The 14,656-nt window shown below is 24.7% G+C and overlaps 1 pseudogene; it reads right to left on the reverse strand.

Annotated features, from left to right (window-relative positions):
- Window positions 1–327: 327 nt before the first annotated feature.
- Window positions 328–12,993, reverse strand: LOC114132523 (uncharacterized; annotated as a pseudogene).
- Window positions 12,994–14,656: the final 1,663 nt, after the last annotated feature.

The following is a 14,656-nucleotide window of genomic DNA, read 5'->3' on the forward strand; positions in this document are numbered from 1 at the left end:
TAATTAAAACGGAATCATATATGTTCTATGTATGCACTTGTAATAAAGTAAATAATTATATTCTATTTACGAAAGGAACGTACAAAGTACTACACATACAATTAAATATGTGTTCACAAAACAATGAGTTCACCAGATAGGCAAATATTTTGAGATGAACAATACTAATTAAGCCTCTTTCATTAAAAAAACACCGATTACTGTGTTAACTATTAAATAAAATTTTCAAACAAAATATGATTTTTATATATTATATTTTTATTACATTGGTAATAAATCAACATTTTACTAATTTAACAACCAAAATAAAATAAACACATGACACCATTAAGGAATTCTGCATAATTTTATTTCACATTCTAAGTTTTCATTTGATTACATAATACTTATCTAAATAATCAAAACTTTAAATTATAAATCAAGTTCTATTTTACTAATGTAATATCAAAACTATCTAAATAATGAGTAATTATTAGTAGGTATTTAAGGTCTATCTACTAAAATATGAGTTAGTATTGTTAAATCCAGTACAAATTTAAAAGTATCAAAGTTCAACTTTTCCTGATTTTTGAGATTTGTTCAATCCAGATAACAATGGCAAATTATCCCAAAATTCATATTCATCATTATACGGTTTTTGTTTAATTACAGGGATACTTGTATTAATAAAAACATATTCGTATTTTTCAGTGTTGAATTCCGGCCATATTATTCCATTTTTCGAACCATCAATTGTCATAGAGCTAAATAAAAATGTAAACGTTTTATAAAATGTATTCAATTGTTTAGAATTAAAACTTTACTATAAAATCATGATAACATACTTGGTGGAGGCGAAATTTGTCCATATGTTCACCATCAGATTTGATACACTGAGGTCCTCTCCCTGCAGATCTCCACGTTCCGCGGTATAAAATAGACTAGTTATTTCATCAGCATGCGTCACGCCTAATTTTTTAGGAAATGGATACGGTCCATATACTGAATTAAATGATATATAATTCAAATGATCATATAAGTAATAGTACACCGGCCGCGATAAATTAATTGCCATCTTAAAGATACCGTGTAAAAAAAGACCACCAGAAATCATCTATAAACATTATAAATTAATTATTTACCAAAAAAAAAAAACATATCTACTAAAATTAAAACTAATTAACTATTTAAAAATCATTATATTTGTTTGTAAAAAAATATTTTAATTACTTAACACAAAACTAAAACATACTTTAACAGCATTCAACGGATCATTCAAAGTCCCATCAGGAAAGTATCGTTCGAATACCTTGTCACCAATTACTGAAATATCTGAATACTTTGTCGTATATCTATATTCTAAAAATGACGAAACATAATGGTCGAAATCTTCTTTCAACTCAGTATACACAAGATCAGTTGCGTTATACATCCCTATTGAAAAAACAAACAAAAATAAAAAAGTATAAGTTTAGTATATATATTCAAACAAAATAGTATTGCAATTACTCTATTTATTCAAAACATTTTAAATATAATCAATTCTGAAACCAAATATAATAAGAATAAAATGATTAATTAATTATAAAAGAAGTGATGAACGATGATTCAAAACAAATATTAATATTTAGATACTCACAAGTAGTGTATATTTCAGGGGATGACTGTTGGGGGTAATACTCCGAACCACAACCCCCCGGGGAAAAATGTATAAGATATTTTGAAATGAGTCTTGAGAGATGTATTACACAAAATCATGGTCATAATAACCAAAAACACGAGTAAAAAGGCAACTGAAAACTGTTACAGTAGTATAAATTTATCAGTATTAATTTATTACAATCCTTAATAAAATTACCTACCTAAATTAATAACGGACATCTTCAAAGTTTTAAAGTTCCACTGATTCTATACGTACTAACAATTGCAAGCAGATTAATTATTAAAACATAGTTACTTACGAGAGGCAAAAATACCACCCTCTCCAGTGTTCATTCCCATCAAAACTGGAACTTTAGATATTTGATTAAAGTCAAGTAAAGGATAGTTGCATAGAAACGATTGTTTTTGACTATTACAACTTTCAGCAACAGGCATAAAATTAATAATTGGATAATTTCTCCACTCCTGTAAAAATAAATAAATAAAAGTTTATAATATTTAGTGACATATATTTACGACTATACAGAACGATATAGAGGAGGGTGTAAGATGAACCCTCGACTCGCACTCAGAACTAATAGGAGCTAAATATATTAATCACAAAGTAAAAAACACAGGAGCCATCGAGTCATTCGTATAAAATAAATACAGAGTAAGATGAACTTAATTTATTATTATAATTAATGAATAACTATATATTTTAATTAGTTTAAGAAGACCTTTATAAATATTAGTGTGCATTTTGAATCCTTTTTGTATTTTTATACATACAAAATTATATACTTACAAATAAACTGTTATAAATGTTCACCAAAACTTTTGCAGGCAACTCTTTTAAACATTTAAGCATTTGTTTTGGATCTTCAGGGCATCCAGCAATAGTTGAAACAGTAGCAGCTCTTCGTTTAGCATAACCCGGTGGAGTTACACCCCAAAGATTTAATGGCGTTGCACTTTCCATTATTTTTGAAACAATCCTATAACATTTATATAATTTAAAATTTATTCATATATATTATCATTTTATATGTTTGTATATTTTACCTTTGCTCATTGGAGATAATAAATGTAATCCAACAGAAGAACTTCCAGCACTTTCTCCAAATATCGTAACTTTGTTTGGGTCTCCACCAAATTTATCAATATTTTTTTGTACCCATTTTAAAGATAAGACTTGGTCTTTCATACCATAATTTCCTGGCAAATCATCGTTTTCGGTACTTAAAAATCCTAAAAATTTTATTTCCAAATATATTAATTATACAATTATAATTATAATAAATTTAAATTATAAACAATTTACCAAGAATTCCGATTCTGTAATTCATAGTAACTAGAACTACATCTTTATCTAACAAATATTGTGGACCGTATGTACTTTGACCGCCTGAACCTGCAAAATAACCACCACCGGCAATCCAAACCATAACTGGAAGCAATTCATTATCGCCTTTTTTTGGTATCTATATACATTATAATGTGTATTATTATTACTATTATATTTAACGAAGAAATTTAAGTTTTAAATCATGAAATTGTTTAAATACTTTTGGAGTGTACACATTGATATACAGGCAGTCCTCTGAACCAACAAGAATATCCACTTGTTGATAAAAAAATAAACTCCTCTGAATGCATAGTTGTGGTTCAGTAGTAGCATTTAATACACCTATCCACGGATCGGCTGGTAATGGATCCTAATATCAACAATCTATGTTTAATTTAAGAACAATTGGATACTTATGTTTTAAGTAAATTAAAATAGGCAATATTGAATACAAGACAAGTATCAAGTCTACAAAAATCATATTATAATTATATTATGAATAAACAGTTTCGTATATTGTACTCTTTCCATTTACAACGAAACACAATATTATTGTGTATGATTTACCTACCTTAAACCTAAGATCTCCAGTTGGTGATTTGGCATAAGGTATTCCCTGAAATGCTTTGAATTCACGTCCATTTCTTGTCTTCATACTACTACCAATCAACTTTCCTTGGTCTAATTGTATCACTTCATCCGCACCAAATACGAATCCGAAAAGTAAAGTAAAAATAAAAAATACTTCCATGTTTATCTGAAAAAAAAATTTATTATAAAAAGTAAAATACATTAAATGTCTCTTTAATTATTCATTTATTTTTAACAGATAATAATCTTTCTTAAATAATAATGACTTAAAGTATGAATTTTATTGTGAGTCTTTTAACTCTATAATTATTAAATGTGATGACAAATAATAAGAATTTATTAGAAAATATAAACAATATAATATAAATCAAAAAAAGAATTTAAAAATTTAAAATCTTAATTAAAATATTATTTTTTAATAAATAAAATATATTAATTTATTTTGTATTTATAATAATATAATAATAAATATATCAAAATAATTTATGTATTCGATTAAATAATAACAAATCAAAACAGAATCAAAAAATATTATTTGAAGTGTCTAAATAGCATATCGGACATTTTACCCTTTATTTGTATGTCAGACTTCTTTTTTTTTTAAGTAGACAATTTGCTTTTTAATACTACTAAGCGATCTTCGATATTCCTATTACTTTAGACATTTTAAGTAAAATTAAAGCTTGTAAGTTAATATTATCATTTATTAAATAATATTAAATAATATTAATATTACTTATAATAATAATTATACATTATACTTTTTTGATGATTTTGCCAAAAATGTAATTAACCTACCTTAAATTACTAATACAAAAATAAAATACTGGAATATAAATCAACAATAGAATATCCATAAAAAAATATAATGAGTATATGTAACAAAAGTTACATAACTATATGTCTTTAACAAATAACAATTAATTTAAAGCTGGAAAATTCTGTACAGAAGTTTATACTTATTCTTGTTATTTATAAGTAATACAATTTATGATTTATTAACACTATAATAGTTTGAAATGAATTAAGTCGAACATGGATAACTCAAAGTTGTCGATAGGTACCTTGATCCCTAGAATTTCCTATTTTAAATCTTGTTTGAATTCAGCATTTTCGTGAACAACTTGAAGTTTAACTTTTTTTGTTTATACATTTATAAATATTAAATACATGCATAATGCATACTATTATAAATACATAGCATAAATAGTATTATAAATATGTATTAATTAATATATTGTACTTCTTTAAAAAAAAACATATTTTGAAATTAGCTTTTTAGTGTTTATGGATTTTTTGAATTTTTGGTTATAACTCAAACTTTTTACCGGTCCGTTCAACTTCGAGTTAATCTATTTCGACTGTACCTAAATAGAAAATCTAATAGTTTTAATTAAGATAAATTATTAATACATACAACTTGCTTCAGAAATATCACTGAGAATTAATATTTAAGCTAAATACATTAATAAATGTTATATATAATGTATATTATAGCACGATAAATGTAAATATAAAAAACAAAAAAAATATAAAATACTACTTAAGTATTGAAAGAAAGTGATCAATAATGAAAAATAAAAAAATATATAAAATTAAAGTAACATCATCAACATTAAGTTAATTTATACACTATAGATTTAACGGTTAGTTAGGTAACATTTATATTAAAACTAAACCAATTATGAGCAGAACATTAATAAATAATTTTGATTGATAGTCACAGTTTGTAATAAAACCAGCAATGAAAAGTAGATATCATGTTGATAGTAATTACCTATTAATTCAAGCCACTTTTTTTTAATACTGTAAAACAAACACCCTTATCATAACAAACCGTTAAATAATTAGAGTTGAGAGGTGAAATTATATTATGATAAAAGTAATAAATATAAAATATTTAAGATCAAATTTAAATAGTTAAATTTATGTTTGACTTCTTATATAACAATAAAAATATATTGATTAAGCTTTTTTCAAAGATTTTGTTCGTCACACCCACATATTTTTTTTTATAACTTACATACTTAGAAGACTTAAATTGATGCATAGGTATAGTTGTCACGCTCCAATAATAACGACAAAAAAGAGATCTAATCCTAGTAGAGGCTAGGTTATACCACAAATAATATAAATTTGAATACATGTTATACTTAACAAAAAACACAATATACCTATTTAAAAATAAGTAGGTAACTTACTAAGTATTAAAAAGACGTGATCAATTGATGAATGAAAAATATTTATAAAATTAAATCAATATACTCAAAATATAGTACATATTTATTATATTGAAATAAGTTTTCGAAAAGAAGTTATATTTAAATCAAATCAAATATTAGTAAAACTGCAATAATAATTAGGTATACATCGTGATTTTTTAATCTCAATGCATATTAAGAACAGCGATCGGCGATGAATATCGTGTTGATTGCAATTACCTATATATTGATTTAGTTAATTATATTTTGAACTACTAAAAATTAAAACATTAATATAATTTAACAATTTGTTCAAAGTATATTTGTTATTTTTTTTTTTTTTTGCTATTTTGACGAGTTTCGTCATGTTTTCTATCTTTTCCATTCTTTCAATTTTTAATCAACATTTATAAAAACAAAAACCAAATATTTCCCTTGCCTATGAATGACTCAAAAAGAATAAAAAATGTTGAACATTTTATCGTGTTATAAAAATGATAATATAAATATTTGGTGAACATTTCAAGTACCAACTGTTTTATTTTTTTTAAATATAATAAAATATCAAAAATTATTTAAGAAAAAATAATTATTTTACTTATGAGTATCGAATATGAATATTTTTATTTGAAAAGCTCATAAATATTGTGACAATAGATATTCAATATTCTTTTTTCCAAGAAATTAAAAACTGATTAAAAGTTTTGTATTCAATTTTCAAACATTTATACCCAGCAAATAATTTTTTATCAACATTTAGTTTAATAAATTGAAATATGATAGCACAATTCGAAAATAATATTATGTAAGTGCACAACAGCCAATTCAACAATTTGAAAAAATAATTAAAATTTCGAAAATACTGTCCTCATATATTTTATTTTATTGAAAATAACATTAGATATACAGTACCTATACTACTTGGATTCAAATAGAACCACTAAGAGCAAAAATACAAGTAATTAATTAAATTGTAATCCAAATATACTGCAATGTCAGCATTGAACAGTTTTATTATAATAGAGTAGTTTTTTATTGCCGGCTGAGGTCAAGTATATTTTATCACTAAAATACAAACTAGGCAAACTTAAGATTAAGAAGTAAAAACTGAGAGTAAAATATGAAATATAGATAATAAATTAAAATTAAAATATGTAATATAAAAAAAGTTATTGAGCTTAAACATGATTTACTAAATGATAATACTTCCTAAATTAATTTAAAAGATTAACTAATATTTTTATTAGTATTTAAGACGTGCTTGATCATATTCTCGAATACGTGACCTAGAGAGTCCTCCAACAATCAGGAAGAAGGTAATCACGTAAAAATTTAATATTTATATCTGATATATGATTATATTCTCCAACACTTTTAAGTATAGAAAAGAGTACCATCAGATCTGATTATTTATAGTAAGTCATAAGTCTTAATATATACCACATTAAACGAATTATCTTATTAATTTTAATTTTATTTCTTTTGTTTTATTTTAACGTTATTACAATATTATATTATAATATAAACTGGAATTAGATATTGTCAAATATTATATTACTAAATTTTCATTGTTTAAAATGGCGATAATACATATATTGAGCAAAATATACTTAACTCTGTTTGGTCATCTTCGATGTATTCGTGGTGGTCGGTTGCATCGTCATTGAAGTCGTCGAATGAACTGGAACTGTATAAAGAAAGTAGGGTCTAGTAAGTGTATAATGTATAAGATGTAGGAAAAATAATGTTGTTTTTTTTCCGTATATTGAACCGTTACAGAAAATACATTTTACTAACATTTATTATTTTTTATGCTCTTAAAAGTCTTGCAAATGCATAATTATTTTTTCACTCATACTAATTCAATCCAGACAATAGTGGCAAATCATTCCAAAATTCATACTCTTCTACGTACGGTCTTTCACTTTTTATAGGACAACTTGAATTGATCAAAACAAATTTATATTTATTGGTATTAAATGTTGGCCATTTTTCTCCATTATCGGTGCCATCAATAATGAGAACACTAAAAAAAATTAATGATCTACATTAAATAAATTGAATGATGTATTTATTACAAAAATAATAATAATAATAACGCATACTCTTTAGTAGCGAAATTTGTCCATATATTAACCATGAGAATTGAAACATTGAGATCCTCTCCTTTTAAGTCTCCCAATCCTGCTCTTAAGAATAGACTTATGGTAATCAGCGTGCGTTACACCTAATTTTTTTTTAAATGGATATGGTCCATAAAATGAATTAAATGATACATTATTCATATGATCATAAATGTAATAATAAACTGGTGATGACAGCTTCACTGTCATTTTAAAAACACCATGTAAAATTAGTCCACCTGAAAACATCTAAAAAAAAACAATTTTAAACCAATTAATTGTATAACATTTTGTGTCTAACTCCCAAGAAGGTACAACACGACTGCTAAAATAGTAGTAAGACTATACATTCAACGATGTAAATAATTAATAATTATTATATATTTACAAATAAAATATTAATTTTAATGATTTAAAATATTTTTATTATTTGACACAACATTCAGTACTTACTTTAACCGCATTCAAAGGGTCTTTAAAAGTACCGTCAGGAAAGTATCGTTCAAATATTTTGTCCCCAATTACTGAAATATCTGTATACATTGTTGTATATCTATACTGAAACAATGATGAAACGTAATGATCAAAATCGTCTAAGAATTCTGTATACACAAGATCCGTCTCATTATACATTCCTAAAAAATAAAATAAAAACATTTTAATTTATTTTGTTTGTTTTTTTTTCAAGCAAATTCTGATCGCTCTAAAAATATTAACCTATGCCAGATAATAACTATACATAAAATAATTTTAACTTTTCCATAAATAATTTTCTTATTTTTACGTTAAAATAATGATTTAAAGTTAAGTACGTCATTTTTATTTCTAACTATCTGTCTTCGTGTGAAGTTCCAGTAAATGATGTATCAAATACTGATTAAATTCAGTTATCTAACACGTAAAGTAACTTCATCAATGAATTAACAATATTATGGATTTAGATAAATTTTAATCAATCATTGGACCAATGATAACATAGTAATCGTAGTTATTATAGAAATTAAATGCCACATTCTTGAGATCGATGCGCTCGTTCTTGATCAACTCTGCTGTCACTGCTTCTCGTCGTGTATCTCTCTCTTTGGATATTTCAGCAACTATTTAAATAGATACTCACCTTATCCAGTTAGTATACCTTTAATAACTACATATTAAATGAAAATATTGTGATATTTTTTTTTTTTAGCTAATGATCAAGTATCTAAAAATTAAAACTAAAAAAATGTTATCGAAATCTATCCAGTAGTTTTCGCTCGATACGCGCACAACGGCAGACATCATTTTATTTAGTATAAAAAATGTTGTTAAAAACTACTTTATTAACATAAGCTATCACTATTGTCAATATAAAATATATAAATATGATTACTCACGAGAAACAAAGATACCACCCTCTCCAGAGTTCATTCCCATTAATACTGGAATCTCAGATTCTTGTTTAAAGTCAAACAAAGGATATTTACATAAAAACGATTCTTTTTTTCTATTACAATTTTCAACAACAGGCATGAAATTGATAATTGGTTAATTTCTCCACTCCTGTAAAAATAAATAAATAAAAACAATGTTTGCAGTCATAGGTTTACGACTGTGGTAAAAAGTGATGGAGAGAGACTATAAAGTTTTGCGTTTTCTAATTGTATAATTAAATACAGTTGTAGACGTTTAATATATTTTGAATATTGGAATAAATGTAAAAAATCATCTAAATACCAACGTCCAACATTACTCATCATTCATCAGTGTATTACTCTATTAAATCACTATATAGTATATAAATATAAACAATGTAAGTAATACATTTAGAAGTTCAACTAAAAAAAATTAATTTTTAAGCTCAAAAGTTGGAATAATACTTATAATATCCTTATTTTAACCATTTTCAATATTATTTAAGAAGGTTTATAAATATATGATATTTACAAAAATACTGTTATATAAATCCACTAATACGTTCGCAGGCACTTGTTTTAAACATTGAGCCATTTTTTTTGGTTCAATGGGACACCCAGCAAAATTGGATATAAATGAAGCTCTTCGTTTAGCCCAGCTTGGTGGAGATACACCCCATAAATTTAATGGCGTTCCACTAGACATAATTGCTTTATGAAACAGTCCTAAAAATAAAATTACATAGAAATGATTTAAAATTGTATCATCAGTGTCGGATTTAGCAGTACTAATGAGGTTGCAATGCACTAAAGCCTCGAGATTAAGTTTACTTTAGAACCCTCAGGTTGATGACATAGATTTCTTAACATTATAAAACATTAAGCTATTAAAAATATTGAATAATAAAATTGAATAAATAGTAAATACCCTTATCTAGTTATCTTAAACGGTTATGAACTCAGTTTTATACTCACTTGTAAAGTCGTAACCTAATTGAAATGTTTTTTTAATCCGTCTTCATTTTTATTAAAATACAAAAAAAAATAATAATAATGCATCAGATTTCTTATAAGATAAGCTTTTTTAAGAGCCCTCCAATGCTAGCAGTTGCATTACTTGCACTCCAGACTTCTAAGGCTTTAAACCAAAACTGCTTATCACATACGTATACGTTATACTAATTTTATATTATTACCTTTACTCATAGGTGATAAAATATGTAATCCAACACCAACACTTCGACCAAATAATGTTACTATTTTTGGGTCTCCACCAAATTTTTCAATATTATTTTGGACCCATTTCAATGCTAAGACTTGATCTTTCATGCCATAATTACCCGGCAACACCTCGTCTTCAGTACTTAGAAAGCCTGAAAATATAATGTGAATCTAAATAAATATATTAATCATAATTAAACATAACTAGGTACTCAATACTCATAATGTGTAATTTATTTATTTAATAAAAAGTATTTATATCTTAAAAAATAAGTAAAGTGTTTACACAAAATAGTTAATTTTTATAAGTATTTTGATTTTATCTATTTCACAAAACAAAACAACAATCATGTATTTTATTTTAAAACAAAGCATTCTCTTTATAAAATACGAATAAGTTATTATCAATGAAGTTATCGATGTGGATGTCTATGATATATAAAACTTTTTATCACTCTCGCAGTACAAAAACAAAATAAAATTGTTTTGATAATTTGTTACCATTTATCAATATATCACCTATGTACTATAGTAGTAAGTAAAATTAATCAAACTAATACCTATTAGGTATTCAATAATTGTAATAGATATTAGTCAGTTAGTGATATATTTATTTTCCATCTCTCGAATACCTATTATCTTATAGTATATATATATTGTATTATGCAGTGGCATATTTAGGATTTTGTCCAGGGGGGGATATAAGTTGGAAAACATAATTTCCTCGACGGTGGGGGGGGGTACACTTACCAACGTTATTAAACTTACTAGTAAAAAAAATACCAAGGGGGCAGGGCCGGATTTAGAACAAGTGCCGCCATAGGCCATTTTAAATATACCGCCCCTATCCCAAGAAAAAAAAATTATGTTATTATTTCCAATAAATTTATTTCAATTTTAAATGAATTAGGTCAATAGTCATTATAAACAAAACAAATAATTCTAAATTCTAAATAGCAGTGTAAATGTTTAATCTTATACTAATATACTAATATATATTTCTGTCTTCTATATAAAAATCTGTGATTTTACATTACGATTACGATAAATACGATAGTTTATTAAGACGCAGGCCACAGAATAATTAACCAATGTGTCAAATTCATGGATTTACTTTTATGTTTTTTAAATACTTATATCAAATATTATATAATATTAATTTACGCAGTTACATAAATGCATAAAATATTCATATCATTTTTTTTTTATTTCTTACAAAATTTGCCGCCCCAAAAAAATTGCCGGCCTAGGCGTAAATACGACCCTGCAAGGGGGGTATTACGTAAATACGCCACTGGTATTATGTGTATCTGCAATATCGTATAGGCATATTTTATGATCAAGGTGAAGTACTACATAAAACATAAACCAAATAAAATCAAACTATCGTACTTCCATTCTGTGATAGAACGATTTTATTAAGTGGATGTGACTTATACTTATACACAAATAAATAAATATTAAATAATATACCGAGTGCTCCAAGTCTGTAATTCATGGTAACTATAACTATATCCTTATATACTATATGAACTATATCCAAACCATAACTGGAAGAAATGCTCCATCACCCTTTTTTGGAATCTATATACAATATAATATTACATTATTTTTAAGCAAGAAATTAATTTTTTTATTTAGATTCCAATATTATTCTACAGCATATTATTTTTTACTTTTGGAGTGTATACGTTGAGATACAGACAATCCTCTACACCGACGAGATTATCGACTTCTTGATAATAGAATAAATTCTTCTGTATACACACTTGAGGCTCAGTAGTAGCATTAAAAATACCTGACCATGGATTTGCTGGTACTGGATCCTATACAATATTACAATAATATAATTTTCATTTAAGAGTGTTTGAATACAAACTGTTTTAATAGCTCAGTAAAATTACTGTTGTTCTAAAGTGATTGGTGTATCACATATGTGGTTAGGTATCCTTTAATTTGGATGATTCGTTGATTCGTTATTTTTGTTATTATATCTATTATAAGACAATAACATAAGAAGGAGGGTGTAGGGGCTCAACCCCCACTCCCAAAAAAAAATTTCAGGAAAATTATTAAGCATGTTTTCATTAAGTAAAAATTTCTATCAATGAACTCTAAATTATATAAGTATGAATATGTATAACCTTCTTAACCCACCCACTAGAAATATTTTTAGTGTATTCATCTGTCTATTAATATAGCAATAAATATTTACGTTTTAATTGTTTTTATTATTATTACATTATTGTAATGGAAATATTATTTATAACAAGTATTATAAACGTAAATAATCAATATTTATGTTTTACCTCAAATCTAAGATCGCTAATAGGTGGTTTGGCGTATGGAATGCCTTGAAATGCGTTAAATTCTCTTCCATTTCTCGAATACAAAATACTTCCTTGTATCTGTCCTTGACTTAATTGTAAAATATCATTTGGTATACAATTTACAAAACCAAAAAGTAACATAAAAATACCAAATATTTTCATACTGAACTGAAATAAAATACGTTTTTATTAACAAAATAAATTGTTACTAAATAATTGAGAATAATTTATTACTTCAATACGACAATACTTTACATACATTTTTACACCACGGCTTCATATTATTAAAGAATAAAACATGAAAAATTAAAAATATGTATACAATTTAATACTTACCACAAAAAAGTATAAAATATATTCAAAAATATCACTGGTTTTATTTTTGATAATGTAAGCAATGTTTTATAGAGCAGAAATGTAAAATAATTAAATATGTCAACAGATAGACTAAAAATAATAATAAAACTGACTTTAATAGTATTATAAAATTATAGAGATCAATTTATCAATTGAAATTTTTTTATGAAATTTATGATATTAAAAATTCTTGTTATCTATAAGTTTTGGTAAAAAAATTATAACAATTACTTTTAGACAAATAAAAAAAAAATATGGTATGAATAAAACGGTAACTAGGTAATGTTAGCGTTTTACTAGCTTTAGGTATACTAACACACAATGTTGTCCTTCAACAATCTGATGTAGATTATGTTATACACAATGACGACCTTTTTCAGTTCAGAATGTTCAGATCAAGTTAGTTTCAATCACTGAAAAATGAACTCTAACTATAAGGGTCAATATAGGTTAATAGTTTAATAATCTATTAAAATTATTTCTATTCAGTTAACTTTTGCACCTACTTTTGTCTATGATTTATTATTCAATTTTTGATAAATGATAGCCATAAACAATTTAAATAATTATTATAATACATAACACATATTTTATATCCTATACAATTCAAAATGTTAGTGTTTTATGTTATATTTAACGTTAGAAAGTAGCTATAATAAATAATAGATCAAAAATACAAAATATAATTAAGATATTAATGCATATTAATAAATGTAGCTTGTTGTTTTTAATCAACTAACTTCAAATGTGTACAATTTATAATTTATATGCAAATTGAAAAAATATTCCAATCGATGTATTTTTTAAAAAATAAAGTACCATACAGAGTTATCATTGTAATAGTGAACAATCGCTGTTATAAATAATTAGGTTAATCAGGTGAGGTATATAGGAGAAAAAAATAATTTTAAAAATCACAAAAATAATAATCTATTACGGAAGTGTTTACTATTGAAATTCAAAATAATAATTTTGTATAGTATATTAGTATACCTACTATCCTCAAATAAATTAATCTTTCATTAAATAAATCTATCAAATACAATGATTAATTTATTATATCAAATTGAATATAATAATAAACTAATAAATAATATAAATTACCAAACATTAAAAGGATAGCCACATTCTTTAAAATTGTAAAGCTTCTTTTATAGTATTTAAATATTTGATTAAAAAAAAATAATATTGAAAAATATTTATGATATTCAATATTAAATTATAATAGTATATTCTTATAAGAATATTTATATATATATATAATATAAAACCAAATATAAAAAAAATATATATTACTTACATAATATTCTTTTTTCCGTTAAATGTATAAAATATATACCTGACCTATATATATTTTTAAAATAATCGAGTATAACATTAAAAAATTACGAAAATTTGTTAAAATTATAATATTACTATTATTAAAATAATTGTTTAGTAACTTATTAATTACCTGAAAATTTGAATTTGAATT

Source organism: Aphis gossypii, chromosome 2 (assembly GCF_020184175.1).
Source record: "Aphis gossypii isolate Hap1 chromosome 2, ASM2018417v2, whole genome shotgun sequence".
In the NCBI taxonomy this organism is placed as follows: Eukaryota; Metazoa; Arthropoda; class Insecta; order Hemiptera; family Aphididae; genus Aphis; species Aphis gossypii.